The sequence below is a fragment of the Panthera onca genome, chromosome C1 (genome assembly GCF_046562875.1).
Source record: "Panthera onca isolate mPanOnc1 chromosome C1, mPanOnc1 haplotype 2, whole genome shotgun sequence".
Classification (NCBI taxonomy): domain Eukaryota; kingdom Metazoa; phylum Chordata; class Mammalia; order Carnivora; family Felidae; genus Panthera; species Panthera onca.
Window position 1 is genome coordinate 216,166,642 of NC_138346.1, and position 26,409 is coordinate 216,193,050.

General features: G+C 52.9%; 2 protein-coding genes across 19 annotated transcripts in view; both read right to left on the bottom strand.

Annotated features, from left to right (window-relative positions):
- VAMP3 (vesicle associated membrane protein 3) overlaps nt 1–26,409 on the bottom strand; it is a 160,711-nt gene that overhangs the window by 58,919 nt on the left and 75,383 nt on the right. The gene's annotated exons all lie outside the window — the stretch shown is intronic.
- Nucleotides 1–26,409, bottom strand: part of CAMTA1 (calmodulin binding transcription activator 1) — an 852,124-nt gene that overhangs the window by 47,997 nt on the left and 777,718 nt on the right. The window contains exon 1 of one of the 18 annotated variants that reach the window (XM_078452490.2): nt 5,193–5,383. The exons of 16 other annotated variants lie outside the window; for them this stretch is intronic. The gene's annotated coding sequence lies outside the window, so the exon portion shown is untranslated. Of the gene's footprint in view, nt 1–4,700; nt 4,985–5,192; nt 5,384–26,409 lie in introns of those variants that run through there. One more of the 18 variants, XM_078452491.2, reaches the window with a different exon arrangement.

A 26,409-nucleotide genomic window follows, 5' to 3' on the forward strand; every position in this document is an offset into this window, starting at 1 on the left:
GGGAAGAGTTGACGTGCCTCCCTGCCCCCACAAGGAGCCGATAATCTAAGCTGGGAGGTGAGGGAAAAGGCGTCTGATGAGATAAGACTTGAGTTAGGCTCAGAGAATTTAGAATATTGAGTTGTTGTCAGGGCACACGGGAAGGCTGGCTAAGAGAGTGGGGCCAGATTCGGAGGCTGGTCAATGGCAGGCAGAAGAAAGGGGACAGATACGGAGAGACTAGTTAGTCCTGGCAGCTGATGAATGTTAATTTAATGTATTTGGAAGAACTTAGGTTATTTCCCATTACTTTCAATACTACAAAAATGTTACAGAAGTTTAGCATCACTAGCTTAACTCCTATGAACATGTACTCTGATTAAATTCCTTCCATACTTTACCTTCTTCAAAGTAATAATAATGTTATAATCTGCTTAACAGTTGACATACAACTGGTACTTTAAAAAAATGTGTTCACTGATCGATCTTCCTATATGTCACACGTCTAAAGCTATGCTCTATGTTCGGTGCTTGACAAGACAATGTAAAATTAAACCATTTATAGGAACCATGGTATTTTCAAAAGTAAAACGTGTTAGCACACGAAAGGAGCTTTCCTGAAATAAAGCATCAAGGAAAATCATATAGGCATTGTTAACGCACTCACTCCCAATGGTTTAAAAAAAAAAAAAAAAAAAGGGCGAAGACACTATTTACAAAGTATGGTACCATGGTTATAACAAGCCTCTGTGCTACACTGCTTGGGGCGGGGGTGGGGGTGGGGGAGCGTAACTATTTCCTGACAGTAAAGGCATCTCCTTGCCTGCCTGCTGTGCGTTAACCCCTGCCCAGTGTCAGAGAAAAGCAAAGGAAGATCGTCATTTGACTTTGACTTCAGGGCAATCCACGCAGGATGGGGACAAGACCGTCTGTGATGGTCTTCACGATCATGAGCTATCTCCAATCTTCATGCTATTAGGTGCTGACACCCACAGCAGGCTCCCCGGCACTTGTTAAATGTGACTAATAGGGACACGCGGCCTTCAATGTCGTTCAGTGCATCCCGTCTGGGCTTCTCCCGTCACCACAGAAAAGTCTTGGTGGGCTGTCAGATCTTACATGGAATTTAAGAAAATCCATGTCAGGTGTGAGAAAGACAAAGTGAGCCCTACATCATGTCTGTGCTTGCCAGAAAGCCCAGAATGCACTTTACGGCCTGCCTCCAGAAAGTACATGAGATTTGATGCAATGAATGTTACTAACCTCATTAGAACCCCCATTTCACATTTCGCTTTCCTGGAGCCTCGCTTTCTTTCTGCCTCATCCTTCTTTATTTCATCCATTTTTATCTTGCTTCACTGTGTAATATAGACAGCCATACCTTGGAGGTATTGTGGGTCTGGTTGTAGACCATCACAATAAAGTGAATATCGCCATCAAACGAGTCAGATAAACTCACTGAACATAGAAGTTATTTTCACACTATAGTCTATTAAGTGTGCAATAGCATTACGTCTAAAAAAACTACATACCTTAATTAAAAATCGCTGCTAAAAAATGGTAACCATCAGTTAAGCGTTCAGCCAGTCATAATCACGGATCACAGGTCACCATTAACAAATAGAATAATGATAAAAAAAAAAGTTTTAATTGCAAGAATTACCAAAACGTGACAGAGACATGAAGGGACCAAATGCTGTGGGGAAAATGGTGCTGACGACTCCCTCCTTCCTGAGCAGGGTGGCCGCAAACCTTCACTTTGTAAAACGTGCCTGATCAGTGACATGTGACACAGAGCAGCACAACAGAGCGAGGTATGCCTGCATCTCTGTAAGCTCCCTTAAATCACTTAAAAGAGAAAAAAAAAACAGGTGAGGTTTACACAAACTGCATCACATGTTGGCAAAGCGATACATAACTGAAATATGTTCCCAAATCGTCGGCTTATGTACCGCGACAGGATACCGTGGTTGGTATTTAACAATGAAAACTTGGCACCACTAAGAGAGTCTTTTTGAAAAGATCGATGGTATACAAATATTCAGCCACTGGAAGCCAGAGAAAGCAATGCCCTTTAAATTTGAGAAGACATGACGGATACACAATGAACAGTTGGAAGAGGGGCGGGAAATAAGAATAAAGGACTTCCAGAAACCACCGCACCAGCTAGAGCACTGTGCCAAGTTTAACAAAATGGTCTTTACTGACCTTTCTGGGTGATTCCTAAAGTTGTGTTTTAAATAAATGTACTAACCATTCTGCCTTAAACGTTTAAAAACGGCGGCCTACAAGCACATTTCTGCAGCTTCGGAAGTTCCCAACAGCAATGATTAAGACAGCAGCAAAATTATGATGGTGCCCAGAGTTAACTCTAGATCCCCCAAAGGCACATTCCCTGCGCTGCCAGATGAGGGCTTTGAGAGAGCACCCGAACCTTAGCCGTCACTATGGGCTTCACAGCTTTCACTGGGGTGGAGGGCGGGGGGAGGTGCTCAACGTCAGCGGATTCTTTAACATCGCTATCTGACACGAAGTAAAAAAAAAAAAAAAAAAAATCCTTAGTTCCACCTGCTCTCTATGCCTATGCTCTCTAGAACAGTCCAACATGAATACACTGCAGCAGCGACAGCTGCTAATATGGACAAGATGGCCCAGCAGAGTCCTAGAGAAAACAACCATGTATCCATGTGTGTGCCTGGCAGAAGCAGAAAAGTTGATTTAAACAACTCTTTAAATAGTACACTGTTGTTATTCACCACTGCATTAAATACTGTGTTTCCACTTTGTTTGCAAGGGAATTAGTAATTAATCAGGATGACTGAACAGAGGCCCCTTAGATATTCACACCAGCGCTCCTTCCCTTTTTCACTCCTAGGCTAAATTTATTTGGGAAACACATATCCTGTAAATAAGTGTTATTTTCTAGAACATTAAACATTATTACTCCCTAAATCTATACAAGGAAAAGAATACACATAAGCTTATTTGCTATTGTCTAATGTTGGTCTTAAAATAATATTTTCCCATAAACACACGCCATGAAAAATGCTACCGCTTCATGTATTTCTATCACGTTCCCAGGCAGTAGTTTCTCCATACAACACAGTTTCTCTAGGAAAACTCTGTAAAATTCCTTCATGCAGAAAGAAAAAAGAACTCCTTTACACACAGCGAGCCACCTGACCACATATGACAAAATTTGGGGGGGGGGGGAGCACAATTTTAAAATTTCAGGGTTTGGCTTCACTGGTGAAAGAAACAGAATGCACACAACCAAACAAATACGTGAGGCTCTTCTGTGATATTTAAGAGCACTTCTCACGTTCACTGAATCTGCTTTGCTAATTAGACACTTCAGGTTAATCAGCAGAAATCATACCAAGCAATAGTGGACAAAATATAAAATAGACTAAAATTGTCATCATTCCCTGGTGAACGAGTTGATTTAAGAAGACGCTTTGCAAGAGCACTGCAGTTTCGGAAATTTGTTTTGATGCCTACAGAGACCTATGGAGATTGAAAAAGTCTCAACATTTGAATGTCATCACAGCCACCTCTTAAAGTTGTGCACTACCTAAATCAAACCACGGGAGATCCTCTAAGTGCAAGAAGGCCACACGGAGTCTGTATTCCAGCCCATCTGAGAGTGGCTGGTGGAAGCAAGGGTCACTGTGCCTCTCCTGTCCTGGTCTGCAGGTTAAGCCAAACTCGCGAGTTCTTCCAAACCTCTTAGTCTCTGAACTCAACCAACTTTCCCCGCCGGTTCTACGCACAGATTAATAAGACGTTCATTCACTCCATTGGCTTGCTTAGGAAAGGCAGCCTCCAACCGCCTAGTCCCGCAGAGGCGCCTGGGGCCGAGCTCGGTGCTGTCCCGGCCCCTTTCCCAGCGCCCCGCGGAAGGGGCACACGTCCCGACCCTTCTCTCCTCTCCCCGCGAAAGGGGCTCCTTTCCGGATCTTCTCTTCCCGCGGAGGGAACACCAGTCTTGGGCCCTCTCCCTTCCCCCCCCCCCACCCCCCCGCAGAAACGGAACCTATCCCGTCCCCTTTCCCCGCCTCTCTCCCTGCCGAGGGGGCACCTGCCCCAACTCTCCCCGCCGAGGGGTACCAGTGCCCCACAGTCCCCGCCAAGGAGCACGTGTTCTCCTCCTTCTCCTCGCGCCCCGCTGAGTGGGCACCTGTCTCCCCCTCCTCCCCGCCGAGGGGCACCTGTGCCCCCTTTCCCCGCCGAGGGGGCGAGCACCTGTCCCCGCTACTCGCAGAGAGGGCACCTGCCCTCCCCCGCCGCCAAGGGGCACCTGTCCCCCGCCCTCTCCCCGCCGAGGGACACCTGTCTGCCCCCCCCCCCCAACTTCCCGCCGAGGGGCCCCTATCCCCCGCCCTCTCCCCGCGCCCAGCCGCGGGAGAGGGCTCTGGATCCGAAAAGCCCGCCGCCGAGCTGCGCCTCGCAGACAAAAACCAGTCGGCGGCCCCGTGGGCGCCCGCGCGGCTCGCGCCCCGCCGCCCCCGCCCGCCGCGGCCACTCCCCGCACGCGCGCCCCCAGACCGCCACTCACCCAAACACTCCACTCCCTCGCGCACACACGCGTGTCCTCACACCCGCTCCCGCCCTCGCTGCCTCGCATCGACACGCGCGCGCTCGGCCTCGCTCCTCACGTTCCCCCACACCCCCACGCGCCCCAGGAACACGCGTGATCTCACGCCCACTCCCCAACCCACCTCCTCACGGACACGCTCGCTCCCACGCCGGCCCCGCGCACTCACGCGTCCAAACACGCCCGGTCCCCTCGCGCTCTCCATCCCCACGAGCGCTTCCTCCCCACTCGCTCCGCAGACGCGCGTGTTCGCACACCCGCTCCATCAACAAGCGCCGCTCACGCTCGGCCAAACACCCCCGCCCTCGCACCCGCGCCGTAAACACACGCGGGACCCACGCACACTCACGCGCCAAAACACTGCCCGCTCGCGTGAGCTCGCGCGCCCCTCGCGCTCCCTCCCCCTCCGCCGCCGCGCGTGTCCTCGCACCCGCTGCCCTCACACGCCCCGCGCCCCCTCACGCCAACACGCGCGCCCCCCACGCCCCGGCCGCCGCGCGCGCCCGCCCCCGGCCCCGCCCCCGCGCGCCCCCGCCGCCCCGCGCGCCCCCGCCGGCCGCCGCCCTCGCCCCGCACGCGCCCGGCCGACTCTCCCCTCGGCCGCACGCACACTCACTCGGACTTGGAGAGCACGGCCACCGCTCGGTCGCGCTGGCGCCGAGCCGCCTCTGCGTTCCTCCTCCTCTCCCGCGCGGCCCCGCCCGGCCCGGCCCCGACAGCCTAGCCCGGCCCCGACCCGCTCAGCTCCACACGCCGCAGCTGGAACGACTCGGGCTCCGGGTACCGCTGTCTCCCCGCCACAGCCCGAGTGCGCCGCCCGGGCCAATGGCGGGGCGCGGCGGTGAGCTCACCGGCCGCGGCCCCGCCCGCCAGGCCGCGCGCGCCAATCGGAGGGCGCCACGTCACCCGGAGCCGGGCAGAGGCAGGTGTGGGGCGCGGAGCCGCTCGGCGCGGGGACTGCGCCGGAACTGCGCCGGAGCCGCGCGGCGCCGCGCTGGACGGCGGGCGGCCGGGCCCGGAGGGTGCGGGCGGAGCGCGGCCCCGCGGCCCCGGGCGCCCGCACTCCGGGCCCTGGCGGGCCACGGCCCCTCGCGACGCCGCCGCCTGCTCCGCGCCCTGAGTCGGGGAGGTCCGCTAGGGGGTGGGCCGCGGTCCCCTCGAAGGCAGGGACGGCCCCAAGCCCGACGGCCGCGCCCGCTCCCCCGGGCCCACGGCCCCGAGAGGCTTCCTCCCGGACCCGCGCGGCGGGGGCGATCGGGCCGCGCTTGCAAGGCCCGGCGGAGCCGCCGCGCGGCCGGCCCGCCGACTCCCGGCCGCGCGGCGCCGTCGGGTCCGCGCGCGGGACCCGCGCCCAGGGGCCCAGCTTACCCGGGCTCGGCTCCCGGCGCGGCCCCGGCGCGCCCTGCGGCGGCGGCGTCTGCAATGCAGCCGCGGGAGGAGCCGGCGCTGCGCTGAGCGGCGAGCGGGGGAGCGCGGAAGGCTGGGCGGGAAGGAGGGGCGCGGGGCGCGGCGAGCCCGCCCAGGCCGCGAGGGCGCGGGGCAAGTCCTCGGGCGGCAGTGCAGAGGTGCACGGGCGTCGGCCGGGGCGCGGCCGCGGATGTCTGCTAGGGATGGTGGATGGCGGGCCCCCTGGGAGTTCAGGAGCGTCCGGGACTCCCTTGCCGGCGGCGCAGGGCCCCACCTCTTTAGCTGGAGTTCCAGGGCCTCCGCCCACTCCTCGGGGTCTAACCCTGGTGTCCAAAAGTTCTGGCTGCGGCTTGGCTTTCTCACTTGGATACTTCTGCCTAACGACCTCTCGCCTCGCCTCCTGCCCCATGTCCGAGTCACACCTCTCCATCAAGGCTCACCGTCTCCTAGCAGCCTTCCTAGGCATCCCAAGTGGACACCACCACCCCTTCTCCTTTCCCTACATTGGTCGCCCTGCTGCTGCTATTCGAGTGCTGCCGCCCCCGCACCCACCTACGGTCTTGCACATGGAGAGCGCTTGACCCACGCAGACTTTCCGTGAGGCTATCTTCTCTTTTTATCCTCCATGTTGTCAATTATCTTTGAGATTGATTATTTCCCTTTCCTGACATCTGGGTTAAAAAGAATCTCAAAACGTGGGAACGGACTTTTTTCTTTTTTTTAATCCTATCCAAACACGCGCGAAAACAACCACAATATTATGCATAGCCCTTAAGCTTCTACAATCAAAAATGCATAACTGGCTAGAGGCCAAGCCCAGGACGCTCCTGGTGAGTCTGGGTCCTATTCTGCGCCACGCTCCTGAGCCAAGGAAGCAAGCAGGTCGTGTGCAGCCTGACTCCTGGGGGCTGACCCTGTCTGCAGCAAGTCCCTCCCTGCCCTGGCAAAGTCACAACACCCGATGCTGTTCGGAATCCTGCTCCAACAAGCCTTTCGTGTGCCCGCCCTCACCTGCCTCCATTCACCCTGCTTTCACCGCACAGGACCCCTGCACTTCCTGACTCTGCTTCCCTACTCCCTTTATCTGCTAGGGGCACCCCTATGCATTCCTTAAGGCCTGGCTCCAGCCCCCTCATCCCCAGCATTGCTATCGCAGCGCTTCCTGGGTGGGATCTGCTTGCTTCCAGGAGAGGCAATGTCAGGGCCAGTAGTCAAGGAAGAGGGCTCTGGAGACAAACCATCTGGGTTCAAAGTTAGACTCTCCCAACTGCTAGCTGTGTGCTCCACTTGTGGTCCCTTCGTATCCATGGGTGAGAGTTAAATGAGCCAGTCGATGTGCTTATACCAGCGCCTGGTGCATAAGGCACACTCAATACTATTTGGCTGCTACTAGAAGTCAGGTTATCTTAGGGTGGTGAGTAGTGAGTGACTGGAAAGGGGAGGGGAGGGCTTCTGGGCTTCTGATAACGTTCTATTCTTGACGTGGGCACTAGTTTTGGTTTGTGAAAACTGGATGAGCTGAGTTTCACATACTTAGGATAATGTGCACTTTTCCATATGTATATTATACATGAATAAGCTTATTTATTTTTGAGAGAGAGAGACGGAGAATACGAGCAGGGGAGGGGCAGAGAGAGGGAGAGAGACTCTCCGGCTGTCAGTACTGTCAGGAAGGAGCCCGACGCGGGGCTCCAAGCCACGAGCCGTGAAATCATGACCTGAGCTGAAACCAAAAGTCCTCCACCTAACAGACTGAGCCACCCAGGCACCCCATGTATTATACATTAATAAGAAGTGCTTTCAAAAAGCTGGTTGTTACTAGCTGAGACCGAGACAGTTCTAATCTCCTGGAGACCAGGAACAAAGTCTTAAGCTTATCCTGGCACCTTATGCAACGCCGGGCACACGGTAAGTAGTCAGGTGATAGTCGCTGAATTGCTCTGAATGGACCGTGAGCAAGAGAACAGGGAGGTGGGACCACGAGGGGCAATGCCTGCCCTTCAACTCTACAATGCCCAGTGACCCCAGTGTAACCAGGATCCAGGCTCAGGCACTTGGACCCTGCTAAAGAGAAGATGCCTCCAGTCTTCTCTGTCTTTCAGGCAGGGGTATTTTTTTCTTGGGTTTGTTTCAAAAAGGCAGAGGTTCAGCCCTAGACGTCCCAGTTGCCTGAGGAGGGGCATCGGTGGAACCCGTGACCCTTCACCCTTCCTCCAGGAGCCCCAAGTCCTGACTACCTGACGTAGTCATCGATGCTTCAGCACATCGGCGCTGCCCTGGTGATACAGCTGGGGTCAGCAGCCTGGAGCTCTCCTTTCAGGAGAGCTCCCGAAGTGACATTTCTGCGGTAGCTAAGTCCCTTCCCTATTCCTCTGCTGGGCCCATCACTCTCCTGGAAGATCTGTCACTCTGACTCCTCACAGCACTTCTGTCTCAGGATGGAGGCCACATGAGCAAGTGCCCTCTTTGGGCCCATTAGTGGAAAGTCAGACGGTGCTGGGTGGGGTATGCTGGATGCTTCTGAAACAAGTCCAGACCTCTGATAGCATGCTAGAACCAAGTACCCACAGGCTGTCTTCCCTTGTGGGTATTCATGTTCCTTTCTGGCAGGTTAGGAAATGACAGGGTAAGGCATGCGTGTGCTTAAGGCAAAATATCACACTAGACTTTTATGGTGCTTTGAGTACATCTGGGTTGTCTTTGAAAATAGGGAAAAAGAAAACTTTGCTCAGTGATGTGGTCCCTTGGCAGGGACCAAGTGCGGTCATTGCCCCTTGAAGCAGGGATCTCAGCCCTAACCTCTGCGGAGGATCTCATGGTGAACCAAGGGGGTGCATCCGGGTGCAGAGGAGGAAGACAGGAACTACCGTTTGTTGGATCCCCATTCTCAGCCTGCCATTATGCTGGCCACTCACAGGCACTGCCATTTTTTCTCCTGCAAGTTGGCTATTGTATAGAGGGAAAAATAAAGGCCTTAAGAAGTCCGAGAAATTGCTTAAAGGCATACAGATGGTAAGCGGCAGATCAGGGTTTTAGGTTCTGAGCCCGTATTCATTTTGCTTCTCTCTGATAGTTCTCCACATACCTCAAATCTCTTGCTGCCATTTAGGTACCATTTGTTTAAGAAGCAGCCTGGGAGGTTTCTAAGAACCACCACATTCTTCTCCCCAGCCCTGGCAACTGTGAAAGCCTGTTTATGTAGAGATGTAGACTCTACCCAGCCAGGTCCCTGAGTAACTGTGATGATGAGACCTTGCCCTACCAACTGACATTGGACTTGGGCACAAGTGAGAAATAAAGCACTAAGATTGGGTAGTTTGTTAGTGCAGCATAACTGTGTCTCGACTATCTCCTAAGACATAAAATCTGTTTCTAAATATAGCAGATGTATTATTTCCAATAAAAAATAGCCAAATGGGAGTCTTCTCAAACTAGATGACAATTTAAAAATAAGTGTAAGACGCATATTCAGTGTATCTTTAAGGCACTAAGACATGGTGGAGAAAGAAGAGTCTTTTCAACAAATAAGGCTAGGACAACTGGATATCCCCATGCAAAAGAATGAAGTTGGACCCCTACCTCACACCATATATAAACATTAACTCGAAATGGATCGAAGATCTAAATGTAAGAGCTAAAACTACAAAATGCATAGAAGAAAACATAGAGGTGAATCTTCATGTCCTTGGATTTGGCAATGGTTTCTTAGATCTGACATCAGAAGCAGAAGCAACCAAGGTGTGTGTGTGTGTGTGTGTGTGTGTGTGTGTGTGTGTGACACAAGGGGGGTGGTGATAGATAAATTGGGCTTCATCAGATTTAAAATTTCTGTGCTTCAAAGGACACCATCAAGAAAGTGAAAAATATAGTTCACTGAATGCAACTCATGTATGTCATAAGGGACTTGTATCTAGAGCATAAAAAGAATAATTACAAATATATAGTTTTTAATAGCCTACTTTTGTGGTGCCTGGGTGGCTCAGTTAAGCGTCCAACTTTGGCTCAGTTCATGATCTTGTGGTTTGTGGGTTTAAGCCCCGCGTTGGGCTTTCTGCTGTCAGTGCAGAGCCCGCCTTGGATCCTCTGTCTCCTTCTTCCTCTGCCTCTGCTCCTCTCATGCTCTCTCAAAAATAAATAAATGTTAAAAGAATAAAAAAAAATAGCCTACTTTTTAAGAAGTGGGCAAAGGATCTGAATAGGTAGTTCTCCCAAGAAGATAAACAAATAGCCAATAGCGTATGAAAGGACGCTCAACATCATTAGGCATTGGGCAAATGAAGATCAAAACCCCAGTGAAACACTACCTCACACCCACTGGGACGGATGTAATAAGCAGGATGGATAATAACAAGTGCTGGTGAAGATGGGAAGCACTTGAAACCCTCATCCCCTGTTGACGAGCATGGAACATACAGCTGCTTTAGTAAACAGTCTGGCAATTCTTCAAAAGGTTAATCATAGAGTTACTACATGACTCCACAGTTCCAGTCCTAGGTATGTCCGTGAGAAATGAAAACAGATGTCCGTACACATGGACATTCATTTGGCAGTAAGAACGGAATGGAGCACTGACACATGTTATACCATGGATGGATCTTGAAGACATGCTAAATGAAAGAAGCCAGCCCCGAAAGGCCACATATTATATGATTCCATTTATATGAAACGTCCAGAATAGGCAAAATGATAGAGATTGGAAGGAGATGAAGAGTTGCCTTGAGCTTGCTGGGGAGAATGGGGCATGACTGCTAATGGGTATGGGCTTTCTTTTCTGGAGGAATGAACATGTTCAAAAATTAGACTGTAGTGATGTCTGCACAACGCTGTGAGTCTACTAAAACACTTTTGAATTGTACACTTCAAATAGATGAATTGTATGGTGTGTTAATCATAGTTGTAAAACACCCGCAATAAGAGGAGAAAAAGAATGAAATATAGAAAAGGATCAGTGGATTAGCTTTGGAAAAGAAGTTAACAGATACGAAGGGGAAGACCAAGGTCAGGGGGCCTGATGGCCTATCCTCAGAGACAGTCCATCCACCCTTGCTCACCAAGCCTCCTGTGTCCAGCCCAGTGTGGGACACATGTAGGTAGGGAATCCACACAGAGAGGCCCTGCCAGGTGACTGCTCAGTGAGGAGACAAGACAGACAAAGGGGAGGCACTGAATCAGCGATGGTGACACCCAGGAGCAAAAGGAGGTCAGAAGAGGGACCATTTCTAATTGTGCTTCTGAAGGGCTGTAAAAGAGCCAGGGCTGAGTCTGTCAAATTCTTGCCTGCTGTGATTGCCTCCTTACCAGCTCAGGATCCTGGAGAGAATAGCGCCCTGAACTTGGGGTTCCCTTTGAAGAACTCCCTGGTGTGTTGGGGTTCTCCATCACAATGGTTGGCTGATTCAGGGGTGAAGGTAAGCTTTGCAGAGAGCCTCAAACATCTCCAGCTGAACTATAAATGTCCTTGTCAGGGCCCTTGAGCCTTCCATATGAGGGAAATGCTGAGGGTAGGGGGAAGGGCTCAGGCCTGGGGTCAGCAGCCTGGGCTCTGGTTCCACCTGCACCACTAACTTCTTGTGTGGCAAACTCTTTTCTCTTCCTGTGCCTTGATTTCCTATTTTGCAAAATGAGGTCAAAGACCATGTAGATGTGGTGCTGGTGTATGCCCAGCTTGACCTGACCCGTCACAGCAATCACCCGTGCTCCAGCTGCAGGGATTCTGGATTTGAGACCACCAGTCCTATGAATGCGGCTGCACGCATGAGCCCAGGCAACCCACAGCATCATGAGAACTAATTCACGCTGGTTGTTTTCAGCCACTAAGCTTTGGGGTGGTTTGTTATGCAGTAGTAGATAACTGTAGGGGACGGTGGGGAGAAAAGGTGTTTTCTGCTAGGGTAAACCATGCTACCACGATTTAAATCAGCCTGGGAAGTCTGTCAGATCTAATCCGGAAAGTGGAGGAGACGCATTAACCATCAGCCTGAGAACTTGGGGATTTCTCTTAAAGGACATAATCCAGAAAGAGAATCCAAAGAATCTGGGTGAAAACACCAACTCCTTCTGCCTAGAGGCTTAAACAGGCCCATCTGTTCCCTCCCTTCCCCCCTGTATACCATACGCATGCCAGATGATGAAATACATGGCTAGTCTCTCCGTGAGGGTGGGGCACAGCAGAGACATGCTTTGCTCTAAGGGGCACAGAGTGTCAAAAAGGTGGATAATCCAACATGCATTCAGGAAGTGGGAGTGTGTGGTGATAAAGCACTCAACATGCTTTAGTGTCTGACAGCCCAGAGTCTGAATCCCTAGCTGTGTGCCATCGGAGAAGCCACCTGACCCCTCTGAGATTCAGGTTCCTCTTCAGTACAATGGGGATAGGAACACCTCCTGAAAGCACGGAGAGGATGAAATTGGATAATTAATGGAAAGTGGATAACCTGGAGCCTGGTGGGCACCCAAGGAGAGCTTGGGGACTAGGACTATCTTCGCGATACACTCTAGGATCTTTTGAAATGGTGGATTCTTTCCCACTGTGATTTACTCCCTCTGCTGTTAAAATGAGCTTGCCTTCCTAAGCACATGGTAGCAGGGTGAGGGAGCTGGCCTGGATGCCTTAGGCATGGCCAGTAGTCACACACAGAGGGAGAAGAGAGATTCTCGCCCAGTCCTATTTCGTAGTCATTCAGGAGGAACTAAGACAAGATGATCCAGACCCCTTAGCACATGCCAGCGTAGCTGGAGGGTCCTTCCCAGGCCATCCTGAGTATGCACCTCCTTTCACTTCAGCAGAGTCCCATCTGTTCTAGGTCTCTGGGCAACATGGTCCTTATGGAAAAGTGGCACAGCACTGTGAGTCTGAAGGGTGATGGGAGCCCAGTGAGCAGATGCCACCCGGGGAGTGGAGAGGCTTACTCTTCCTCTTGGGGCGGAAGCTGCCATCGTCACCATCACCATCATTGTCATAGTCATCATCATGGTCGTCATGGTCACAGTCATTGTCGTTGTCATCATCGACATCATCATCATCATCGTCATCATTGTCATGATCATCGTTATTATTGTCGTCACCATCATCATTGTCATGGTCATCATCGTCATCGTCATCATCTTCGTCATCCTCTTCATCATCTTCGTCATTGTTATCGTCTTCATCATTGTCACCATCATCGTCTTCATCATCATCATCTTCATCATCGTCATCATCATCGTCATCGTCATTGTCTTCATCATTGTCACCGTCATCGTCTTCATCATCATCATCATCAGCGTCGTCGTCTTCATCATCGTCATCGTCATTGTCTTCATCATCATCGTCATTGTCTTCATCATCATCGTCATCATCATCAGGATGACAGTCACTGACCCCAACTGCACTCCTTACCCACATTCATTCTTCCCATGTTTATACCAAGCCTGGGAAGTAGGTGCTACTATTATCACAGCTTACACAGGAGGAAACTGAGGCACAGCAGGGTTATGTAAATTGCCCCAGACTGTGCACTAGTGAGGAGCAGAGCCCCCTGAAATCCCACACTCTGGAGCTGGAGCTCTTAGCTGCTTCTCTGTTGGGCCTCACAGGGAGCCAGAGGGCCAGCAATAGGGACAGGTACAACCAGGTGGAACAAGGAGGCAAGGACAGGGAGTGACGGCCCCTCCTTGATCAAAAGACAGTCTTGGCCGCTTGGCTGACGGAGCTGCTGCACCCCCAACCCCCAAGCACCCTTCCTGAAGCCATGCCAGTCAACTCAACGGCCACCTTTTGGTGCTGGTGGTGGGGTGGGATGCTCAGAGAGGCAGGGTCACATCTGAGCTGTGAGCCCTCTAAGCTGGGCCAGTCAGGCCAGTCTGGGCCTGGGCTTTATTTGAACCAGAAGCCTAAAACCGCTAGAAGGCAGAGCTTCCAAGCAGTGAGTCCTCCGTTCAGGAGTCAGAAGGACCTGGGCACGCCTATTTGCCAGCTCTGACACCTTGGAAAGGGTCTGTTCTCCAGACCTCAGTGTGCTCATCTATAAAATGGGGATGATAATAGTGGGGCACAGGGTCATCGTAAGGACTCAGTGAGATATAGCTCATAGCCTGGTGCCCAAAAGGTGTTGTCATTTTGTCTTAGCTAAACAATAGAGCAAGGTAACCAGTCCACGCCCTGGCCAACATAGTCAGAAAACTCCAGCATGAGCCCTGGGGTCTGAGTCACTGGCCCCCTGTGAGGTCTCAGAGGGTGGGTCTGGGGCCTTAGAAGAGCCCTCATGGCAGTGATGAAATCCCCTTCAGGCAGAACTTTCCATTTTGGAGAATAACTCTGTAAGGGGCTGCATCGTGTCACCCTCAAATTCACTTGTTGACGCCCTGACCCCAGATACCTCAGAACGTGACTGCATTTGGAGACAGAGCCTTTAAAGAGGTGGTTAAGTTAAGATGAGGCTGCTAGGGTAGGCTCTCATCTAATCCATCCGGAGTCCTTTCCTTAACAGGGGAAATTAGGATACAGAAAGATACCGGGGATGCAAACATGTACAGGAAAGAGCCTGTGAGGACGCAGTGAGAAGGCGGCCATCCGCAAGCCAAGGAGAGAGCCCTCAGCAGAGACCAAACCCGCCGACAGCCTGAGCTCAGACTTCCAGCCTCCAGAACTGTGAGAAAATACATTTCTGTGCTTTAAGCCACCCAGTCTGTGGTATTATGTTATGGCTGCCTGAGCTGATACAAGCTCTCTCTTCTACGCACAGTCCTCCGCCCCTCCCTGTATCTCTTTGCCTGCCTGAGGGCTTACAGACCCTCATGTGCAGAGTTCGTGGTCCCCTTCAAGGCTGCTCTTGCCAAATCGGGGCCCAAGCCCCCAGGATCCTTGTGGAGAGGAGCTCAGGAAGCTCGAGTCCTCAGAGTCTGAGAGAGCTCCACAGGTGCCCCCCTGGGCTGCTGCCGCTGGCCTCTCCTTGAGGCAGGAGAACTAGAGACCCTCCAGAAGAGGCTTCCGGGTACCCACTGTCCAGTGGCGTCATGTGTGTGAAAGGCGCTGTTTCCCCTAAAGCTACACTCAGAATGCACTTATTAAAACTGCCACAGTGTGCTTTCTCCCGAAGTCAACACTGTGCTTTTTTAACGTGGAAATCTGATTAAAGAGAAAAGAATATTCTCTTACAGGCAACAATTGAGTCAGAAGACCCATACAGTGTATTTATGGTGAAAACCACTTTGACATCGGCATCCTGACGGTTGCTGCCTACCCAAACCCGAAGCTCATGCACCAGTGAAGACAAGAGCTAGAAAGTTCTCCTTTTAAGGAAGCAACTAGTTACTGCCTGGGAATACTAATTACTGAGGTCAGGATGGCACAGGTGATGCTGTCACGTCACGTCGTGTTCTGAGTTACCAAAAGAAGAAAAAAGGCAGTCAAAAGGGAAGGCACGATTAGAGGCAAGTGGGTTTTAAATCTGGCGCATCTCAGGGAAGTGGAACTGACACATTGATTCAGGGAGAGTTTTAGATTCCTTAGGTGTTAAAGCGAGAGAAACAAAAACAAAAACGCGACCGGGGAAAAGCACAGAGGTGTACCCCCACGCACACATGTGTACCCCCACCCCTAGCCCATCTCTCTTTGACACCCCGGGTCACGTTTCTGCTGTGGCTCCTCGTGGTGCGGCCACCACCCCACACAGTCCGGCCACTCACCAGCTCCTTCAGGATCAGCAAGGTGGGTCAGTCCCTTGCTTGGCCCTGCTACCCACGGGCCTGAGGAGCACCGTCTACCCATTTCCGAAGAGAAATGCCCTGAATGCCTGCAGCCCCACTCAGTGATCGTCCTGGCTTTAACTCACTTTTAAGTAATGTAGGAAATGTACAACGTGCACCCACTCACTTTCTTACTGGGTGTCAAACACAGGAATGTCAGGGGGAGGAATGATGTCTTTAGGTGCAGTCAGGCCCTGGAGTCAGACTTCCTGCCGCACATCTGCTTTCTGCTCACAGCTTGTTCTCTCCTGCTGCTTTTCAAGTGAGGAGCCCAAAGACTCGTGATGAATGCGTTAGCCATTTCCACGTTCCAGAGAACAGGGGGCTTCGAATGCATGGGGCCCAGCCTCATGGGGCTGTGCTTGCAATGGTTCTGGGTTGGCCCCATAGCGCCTCCGTGCGGGACCTCCCGTGTTGGGACTACTTGAGGGAGCTCCACGGGCATTTACTGTTCCCGAATGACCCAGGCCAGGCCTTCCCGTGTCATAATCACTGAGCTTATAAAATTAGAGCATTGATGCATTTCTTATGCCTTAAGAATCACACTGAATTGTTAATATCCTAGAGGGTGGCCGAAGGCTGAACCTGTGTCTTCCCTTTCTCTCAGAGGTGTATTACTGAACAGGAATGCTCTTGCCTAGGTCCCCACCCTGGCTCTGGAGTCCCCATCTGCACCCAGCGGGTCCCCATTTGCAAGGTCAGATCTATTCCCATCAGTGTTGGCAGAAGGAAAAGGAGCAGTGTGGGAAGAGGGGTGCTGGTTCTGTGGCTCCCAGGTCCCAACACGGCAGCGGGGGGGGGGGGGGGGGGGAGGGGAGGTCAGGCGGCTCCAAATGGAGCCGCTCATAACCCTGCAGCAACAAATGGAGCCATCTGGAGAACACTTGAGCGAGAAGAGAACACGGCTAGGGCCGGGCTGCCGTCTGCAGGATGGAAATGGGCTGCGGGTTCATTTAGAGAGCAGCACAGGTTGTGGCACAAGTGAGTAATTTAAAGAGGTAATTGAAATAATACATTAGAATAATAAGCTTAGCCATCAGAGGCTCCTAGGATTTCTCACTTAATCCACAAGTAGGTGTACTGATCTGCGATCTACTTACTTCCGCATCTTCTGCCCAGGCAACCTGGAACCTTGGGCAACCCTCTCTGCAGAAGACAAAGTCTCCACCCAAACCATTTTGTCCTAATAAAATGCGTTCTTCAGTCCCAAAGGATTGCTGAGGACTCCCCGGGGATCTGTGTGGGGGCACTGCTTTAAAAACAACAGCAGCAGAAACTACCGAAAACACACTGGACGCTCACCGTTTCCTCTCTCAGCAAAGACACAAAGAAACTGGGGGGAGGCGCAGGGGAGGCAGGGGAGGGCAGGTGGGAACGGAGGAGGAGGAGGAGGTGTTGTTCTGCTCAGTAACATAATCTAACCTTGGTCAAAAAGAAGTCTGGCCTTCATCCTCGCCTTTGAAAGGTGGTCTGTAAGCCCTTGGGATGTTATGCCTCGTGGGAGTGTCTTTGTCATTGGATAGACTAAAAATATGATTTAAGGCGAGTGTGGGTCATGGGACGTTTGTAGGGTGGGGTTGGCCACCCTGAACACTAAAGGGACCAACAGTGTGATTTAGGATGGAGGCCTGTGGTCACACAGTATCAGCCAACTCTAGAGAGGCAGGGGACAGGTCAGCTGGGTGGGCGACTGCTCATGTCCACGTGATGGAGCCCGGATAAAAGCTCTGGGCACCAAGGCTCCAGTGAGCATCCCTGGTTGGTGATACTCCATGAGTACGGTCACACATTGATGCCGGGCGAGTAGCACTGTCCACAAGTCCACACGGAGAAGACAACAGAAGCCGGTTGTTTGCTGGCCTCCTCGTCTCCGTCCTTTGCATTTCTTCTCTTGGCTGGTTTTAATATGTATCCTTTTTTTCTTTTTTTTAAGTGGGCTCCATGCTGGTGTGGACCCATGACCCCGAGATCAAGACCTGAGCTGAGATCAAGAGTCAGATGCTTAACATGCTGAGCCACCCAGGAGCCCCATTCATCTGCATCCTTTTGACGTAATAAGCTGTAGCTGAGTATAACGGCTTTTGTGGGTTCTGTGAATCCTTTCAGTGCATTAGCGAACCTGAGCATGGACTTGGGAACCCCCGAACTTGCAGTTAGTATCAGAGCTGAGGGTGGTCTTGTATGGATTGTGTGCCCTCTGACCTCATGGTTGGTTAATGCTCTCCCATTCTTTCTACATACGAAGAAGACTGCTACAGACAAATATTACGGTTTTCATACAGGATCAGCCTCTGTCAAACACATTCCCTTCCTGATGGGGGCACAGAGGGATACCCCTGGCTCTGTCATATGCTCCCGTAACACTCAGAACCTGCCTCTATGGAGCACTCATCACACCGACTGTGTTCTCTGGTTTGCCTTGTCTTGGGCCGTGAGCCCCCAGAGGCAGGCGCATGCACAATTGACTTGTAAAACCCTGCGTCCAGCACAGTGCCTCTCAGGAGGCGATGGCGCCTGGTCAGTCCTGTACCCCCTCCCCAGCCTGGCTCTGACATCAGGGAGGACATCAGGGATGCTACAGCCTAGAGCTAAGGTTAATCAGCAGTGAGGATGATGCTCACAAAACACCACTGGCTGTCCATCTGTCCATGTATCTGCTCATCGAACCATGCACCCGTCCATCTGTCCGTTCCTTCGAAGAAACATTTATTGAGCACCTACTGTGTTCCAAGCCTCTTGGGGCATGATGATAATTAAGACAAAAAGTCCTTGGCTATTCTCACCTTTGTCAATGTCATCCAAACCCCTTGGCCCACCTCCACGCAGACATGTCACAGACTTCTCTCTCCTGCCCATCTGCTTCTTTGAGCTCTGGAGCCAACATCCACTCACTCGCGATTGATTTTTCACACGATGTCCCAAAGGCCCTTCAAACTCAGCCCAACTTGTGACTGGTCCTCTCCAGGCTAAATGACACAGAGCGCTCATATCCAAGCTACCTGCAGTTCATACTGATGCCACCTCCCGAATGTCTCTTGACTGTGTCCCTTCTCTCCAGAACCACCAAGTCCAGCATGGTCTCCAGACTGGAGGAGTATAGTCTACCCTCACCAGCTCTGACCCTCCTTCCATCGTACTCCAAACAGCAGCCAAGAGCCCTTCTTGAAATGCACACCTGCTCATGTCACTGCCTCTCAAACCCTCAGTGCCTGCCCTCTCCTTGGGGATAAAGTAAGCTCTCCTCAGCCTGGCCCACACAGCCCTGTACTTGAGTACCTCGCTGGCCTTTCTGGCCTGATCCTTGCTTCCCTTTCCACCTCATCAGCCTTCACATGCTCCGTTACACCACGAGGCTCCTTCCCACTGCACAGCTCTCTGTACATGCTGTCCCCTCTGCCTGGAATATTCTTGAATATTCTTGCCTCCCCTCTTCATGGAGTTAACCTCTCCTTCTTCCAATCTCAACTCAAGGCTCATTTCTTGGAGCAGAAATCCCTCCCAGACCTCGTGAGGAGGTGTCCCCCACCCCTCTTACAAGTTCCCCAAGCTCTTGTTTGTGGGAAGGCATGGTGGTCGGGTCTGATTTTTCCTGCACTCGATGGTAAGCTGAGTGAGCGCAGGAACCTCATCTGGTTTTGTCCAGTTGTTTGGATTCCAGCACTCGGCCCAGTGCCTGGCACCGAACGGTTAGTGAATAAACGATTCCAAAGAGTGGCCAATGGAGGAATTTGTAAGTGCGACGGGAAGGTGAAGTAAAAAGGTGTCCGGCATGGGGGGATAAAGGGACGAGGTGCGGAATTGGCTTTTATAGCAGAAGGGCGTTAGAATAGAAGTTTTCAATAGAGCGGGCATTCTCCACACTGACCACAGGGAAAGACCCGCGAGATCAGACAGAAAGCACGCGGGAAGATCCAGAGGCGGGAAATAGCACACCATGTGTGTGGAAATCTGAGTATTGCAGTAGAGCAGTGCAGGGGTGAAGCATGACGCAGGGGAGAGGGAGGGCTGATGAGCTGAGAAGCCAGGCTGGGGTCAGCTCACAAAGGGTTTGTGTCCCATGCTGGAGAGTGAGTTTATCCAGACCTTCCTAAGGAGCAGATGACCACACCCTCCCAACAGGTGCCCCTCGCCCCCAGCCCCGTGCCTGTCTCCCTAACAGATCTCACTACACGGGGTTACGTTTGCCGGTTTTCTTGTCTGTCTCCCAGGGGACAGCACCTCGCACGGTGCCAGGCGCACAGCGGGTGCTCCGTCCGTCCCTTCTGAATGTAATGGTGGCACATAGCATGGATGGGAAGGGAAAGAAGCGGAGGGCTGCTGGGAGGCCCTGCCCTACGTATGGGATGGGAAAAACCTAAGATAGGAGAGTGATAGATCCAGGGGGAGGAAGCCCTGTGGGTTTGAAGGTCCTAAGTTGTCAACGGCTTGGCTGGCGGGGGAGAGGATTGTGGGAAGGGAGGAGCAGGGACAAGGGATACTTCTAGCTCTGGACGCCAGGTCAGAAGCAGCAGGACTGAAGTAGGACGAGACTCAGAGGAAGGCTGTCGCTGTAGGGAAGTCAAGAGCAGGTGGGTGGAGTCAGATCACCTGTGGATGATTCTCTCTGCATCACTGGCCTGCTGCTGTGTCTGTGTCTCCGAGGCTGCTGGCAAGCTCGGTGAGTAACATGTAAACCCTTCCTGGACAGGCCTGGCAGGTGGTGGCCACTCAGATGTCACTGCTGTAACCCCTGGGTGGGCAGCTCTGTGCTGAAAGGCAGGTTTTGCAGAAAGAGCCAGCTCTCCCAGGTGTGTCCGGACCAATGGATGCAGCTTAATGTCACTGAAGTGACACAAGTTGTCACCAGCTCTTCTAAACACGGGTGCTGCTGAATGGGGTGGCGGGGGTGGGGGCGAGTTCTCTGCTCCCCTCTCCAGCGCATCTCGGACTAGGCGGGAGAAAGGACACTTGGGGGACCCCCCTCATGTGCTGATGTCAGAAGCAGTCCCTCAGCAGGAGGGGCTTGGAGCAGACGGTGGGTACAGGGGGCTAGTCCCTCTCTCTTGTTGGTGCGAATCGTGGGAAAGAGCACCAGCCCGTTCAGCCGGGACACCTGAGCAAACACCGACCAAGGCAAAGATACCGCAATCCGCCACGCCACCCATGGCTTCGGGCCAGCTCATTTCCCCTCCGACCCTCCGCTCCCCTCTGGGAGCGTCCTGGCTCCCAGGGCCTGGGTGGGTCTGGCTGTTCAGGGTCTGGTCCTGCTTCAGCAAGGGTTTGGGGCAAATCACAGCTCTTCTCTGGGCCCAGATTCCTTCCAGAAAGACGAGCAGGTTGGACCACGTGGTTGGCCGGGCTTCCTTCAGGTTCTAACTCCCGAAGATTCTAAGTTTGTTTCTCCGCTCTGCCACTGATTTTTAAAACGTCTCCTGTGATTCTTATTAAGGATAGAACATCAGACACATCCCTGCCTGTCACTTTTTGTTCTCAAACAAAGGACTTCGGGTTCACAAGTGTGGAGCGTCAGCAGGTTACTGCAGGGGAGGAAGCTGGTCTTCGGCCCGTCAGACTGTTCTCAATGGCTTGTTGTCACAGGCGGGGGACAAGGTCGGCCGGGCTGCTCAGACGGATCAGAAGTGTGTGTATTTTTAGGAGCTTTTCAAAGGAGAGGCCTTGCTCTCAGCCCCAGCCAGAGGCTGTTTTGCCTTCTCAGTCTTGTGCGGGGGACTGGAGTGGAGGGAGGTGTCTCCCCTCACCCTGCTCTGGGACCTGCAGGACTCAGTTCCTCCAGGAGGCCACAGCAGCTCCTGTGCTGCCCTTGCCGTCTTTCTCCTTGCTGATGACGCTCTGAGTGTCAAAGTCTTAGGATCACTGCTCCCCACTGCTGGCTAAAAAGATCTACATCTTCGTTCTTTTCCAGGGAGATGGATTCTGGAAGCCAGTTGCTAGGAAAGGCCGAGGAAGCCGCAAAATGCTGCCTTGACCATCTGTATCCCCAGGCTTGCCGGTCTCTTTGGGGTCCCAGGTTTGCCAAGAGGGCTTTCTTTGAGGCTACGGCTTCTGGAGCACAGCTGACCCACACTCTAATGATGCGGTAGGATAATGGGAGCCCAATACAATCAACTGAGGAGCTGGCGGTACAGTTGCCTGAGCGGGCCTGCCAGGCAGTCTTTGGAATCTAGAGGATTCCTGCATTCTGGCAACAACCAGGGGTCAGGGCTGAGAAACCCACTTCCACACGCCTTTTGATGGTAAGTCACAGTTTGTGCATTGACGCTTGCCCCCAGCCCCTGCACCCCAATGGGGAACAAGCGGGAGAGAGTTTGTCCCAGGGACTCAGAGCGGGTTCAGGATGTCTCCCTGGGCCCAGGGTCAGCGAAGCTGAGTTCCTGAGGGCCCGTAGGCCTGTGGGTGGAGGTGTGGGAGGTGTGGGAGGTATGGAAAGTGCAAGATCTCCTAGGCCAGGTAGGAGTCTGAGAGGCTCCTGGGCCTTCCTCTTTTGCCCTGGACTGGGGAAGGCCATGGCTCTGAGCTCAGAGACAGGTTTGACAACATCTTATCCAGAACTTTCAGCCCTTGTCTGGGTTCTTTAAACTCACGCTGTTCCCTCTCCCCTGAGGGTCTTCCTACCTGAGGCTTCCTCTGCCCGGAATGCTCCGCCCCACCTTTCACCTGGCAGGTGACACGGCGGCCCATGTCCTTTTCCTTGAGAGAATCACCTCCTCTCAACTTCTTCCTGACTCCCTGGCTGCTTCCTCCCAGCCTCTTTGCCAGCTCCTTTCTGTTTGACATCCGGATGTCTGGGGGAGCCCATGGTGGACCCTGCGCCACCCCCCCATCTACACTTTTTCACGGAACAGTGGCATTTAGACCCATGACTTTCAATTCCATCCATGAGCCCATGATGCCTAAATGTTATCTCCGTTCTGGGTCTCTCCGTGGCCTGCAGACTTTCAAGTGCACACTGGGCAACTCTAACAAGGCAGTAACAAGTCATAACGTGACCGAGGCCAAACTCTCACTCCCCATCTCCCACACCTGCTGCTTCTTCTTCAAACCCTTCCATCTCAGGGAACGATCCACGGTACCCCGGTTGTTCAAGCCCCAAGCCTGGGGACGACCCGTCATTCTCTCTCATCCTCACGTTCAAATCATCCGCAGAAGCCTTAACTCTACTCCACACCCCAACCTGTGTCTCCTGGGCTGCATCGTTACCAGCCCCGTCTGGGCCCCCATCATCTCTTGACTGCACTGATGCAAGTGTCAGGTGGTGTCCTTGCAAGTGGAGACACGGTCCAGTCTCCACGCGGCAGCTGGGGGTGTCTCAAAACATAAACCCGAGGGCGTCGGCTCACCTGCATAAAACCCTCCCGTGGCCCCCACTGTCCTCAGGATAAAACTCCAGCTCTCTGCCTTGGCTGACGGGCTGCACGTGGCCTGGCCCCCCCCTGACCTCCCTGGACCCATCTCGTTCCCTAGCACCTTCCCTTGCTCTGCTCAACCACAGAAATCTCCTCGGCTCCCCCGACACACCAGGCTTGTTTGTTCTTTCTCTGAGGATCTTGTTCTTGATATTCCCTCAGTGTGGAAGGTTCTTCCCCTGCGCTTACTGTGGCTGGCTCCTTTCCTGTCATACTGTCTTCCCATAGAGGCCTCCTCTGACCCCCCCCAGCCTACAGTAGCCACCCTGGCACCCTCTACCAGGCCACCCCTTTTAAGTGCCCTGATGTGTCCCTTTGTGATCTGTCCGTTGTCTTTCTCTCCCACTGGAATATAAACTCCACGAGCCTAGAGCAGTATTTGGTGCCCAGCAGATGAAGAACCAATGGTCCCGGGGGAAGGAGGCAAGAGGAGAGGCGGGAAGACTGGTTTGCACGTGTGAGGTCATGCTGGGCTGCATGAAGGTGGCGGACAGGGGATGTGGGGAAGCGAGAGAAACCAGGGGGAGAAAAGCACTAGGTTTTTGGTGAGGGGGTGCGGGGAGGGGGTGAGCGGGAGGTCTCGGGGTGACTCCTGGCTTCCTGTGGTTGGACTGCCCACTAGGATGGGGGATGTTATAGGAGATGGAGGTGCGGGTGGGGCAACAAAAGAACAGTAGTGAGTAACTTTTGCGACGTGTTGACTTTGCCCAAGAGAAATCTGAGCAGAGCTGTCCGGGGGTGGGGGTGGGGCAGTTAATGGATGGTTCTGGATCTGAGAAGGGGCACAAAGGAGGAGGCACTGCACCTTTACCTTTATATACCATAAAGGGCGCCCTGGGTAAGGACAAACCCTCAGGGAGAAGAGAGTGGCCCAGGAGAGAGCACCCCATCGTCTGCTCACTGTCATTCAACTTGTGGGCCCTTGGCAACTCTGACCCCATTGACTGCCCCACCCTCCTGTGAAGCCCTCTCGACTCTAGGCTCTAAGACTCCATCCTCTCCTGGTTCCGCCAGCTCCCCTGACTGCTCCTTCTCAGTCTCTATCATGGGCTCCTTCTGGAACCTTCTGTTAATGTCTGTGTAGCCTGCTTTATCCTGGGGCACTCTCTTCTCCCTCTGTCTCAGAATATGACCTTATTTGGAAATAAAGTCTTTGTAATTAGTTAATTAAAGAGATAAGCAGTTATAACGAATTTATACTGGATGAGCAGGCCCTAATCCAATGATTGGCACCCTTCTAAGAAGAGAAAATGGGGACACAGAGATACACACGGAGACAAAGTGCCATGTGACAACGGAGGCAGAGATTGGAGTCATGTTACCACTAGCCAAGGAACGTCAAGGATTGTCAGCAGCCACTAGAAGTTAAAAGAGGCAAAAAGGATGCCCTTCTATTGCTTTCAGAGGGAGAATGGCCCTGCTGACACTTTGATTTTGAACTTCCCGCCTCTAGAACTGCAAGAGAATACGTTTCTGTTTTTTAAAGAAATTTTCTGAATATCCATTTATTTTTGAGAGAGAGAGAGAAAGACAGAGAGGGAGACACAGAATCCGAAGCAGGCTCCAGGCTCTGAGCCGTCAACACAGAGCCCGACGTGGGGCTTGAATTCACGAAACGCAAGATCATGACCTGAGCTGAAGTCAGACGCCTAACCGACTGAGCCACCCAGGCATCCCAAGAATACATTTCTGTTCTAAGCCTCTGCGTCTACGTCATTGTTACGTTGGGCCAAGGAAACTAATGCAATGGTCAAGGACGACCGGGTTGATACCGACCACCGGACGGCCTGGGAAGCTGATGCTTCAAAACCACCCACGTCTGCCCAAGCCCTGGAGCCTCCCTGCCCCACACCATGGACTTTACTTTATTTCCTACCCCAACAGCCAGGATGAACTTGCCGAGGCTGCCTCCTTGGCCTCGGCAGAGGCTGGGCTCCTCAGTGCCATTTCTCTGCTGGGCCCCATTTGTCACTGCCGCACGGAGGTGGTGAGGCCCAGCTCCAAGGTGACCTATTCCCTGCCACACAGAGGAGCTCTACACTCATCTATATGGTGACACGGTGTGGCCCCAGCTGCTAACGCCAGGAGATCACTTCTCCAGGAGGCATCTGAGGACCAGGCCCCTTGGCCCCTGAATAAGGAGAGCTAAGGACCGACACCCATCCCCAGTCTGTAATGACACGGACCCTGCAGAGACCGATTATGGGAAGGGCCCTCATGCTTTGATGCAAGGCACTGGCTGGGCAGGCTGCAACTCAGAGAAGGGGGTATCCCTGCCACTCAGCTTCAAGTCCCAAGTAGAAGATTGGGTCAAACCAGCTTTGTCTACAGTCACCTTGTCTCTGGAGTGGAGCCTGGGGCACACGAAGCAGGTTAGCTCCGGCAAAGAAGCACCAGAGAACCATGAGCTAACCCATGCCAGAAGAATGCCAGAGTCTCCTGGTAGCACCGACTGTTACTTGTGGGGAGGACCCCTATGTCCTAGCTCCTCAAGCTTCTCCTCCCAAGTCCTCCCAGAGGCAGGTGCGGGTGGGCCCTCGGGCGCTAGCTATGGATGGAATTCAAGGCAGCTCTCCCAGCTTAAGACAATTCACTCTCGCTCTATGTCATAGCTTAAAAACGCACGTGAATTTTGTATCCTACTCCATAAAATTTTTAGTAAAACTTACGTTTAGTAAAACTGTGACATTTTCAATTATTTACACCCAAATTACTTATTTAAATAATGGTTTGGCTCTGGGCATGTTCTCTCACGTGGACAGTTCAGCGTCACACAATAGGCACAGGAGAGGGTGACTGGGAGGTGGGCTGGGAGTCTCCAGGAGGGAGGAAGTGGGGCCAGGAGCAGCTGACACCCTGGAGTATCACTAGGGGAGGGAAAAAAACATCCAGAGGCTTGAGGGGGGGGCAGTCTCGCAACTGGAATGGCCGGCCTGTTGCCACTGGGCTACCCCCCGGTGGTCTCTAGGTCAGTGTATGGCCTCTGGCTCCTGGTGGGGGGAGGCTGCCTTTAGAAACCGGCTCTCAGGGGAAAGGCTGGCAGGACCATGGCCACATGTGAGGGACAGGCAGCCTAGAGGTGGGAGGCAGGGCTTGGGACCACCCCAGCCACGCGTCTTCCTTCTTCCGTCTGTTAGCATAGAGGGTTTGGTCAGAGCAGAAAGCCAAACCCCGAGATCAAATCTCACTTTTCCTTCTCTCCACCTCCTCAGTAGGGAGGACCTCTCCCTACTGCTCTCAGTCGTCCCAGACATCTGACCCAAAGCAGGCTGCCCTGGGGGTCGGCCTCCTGGATGG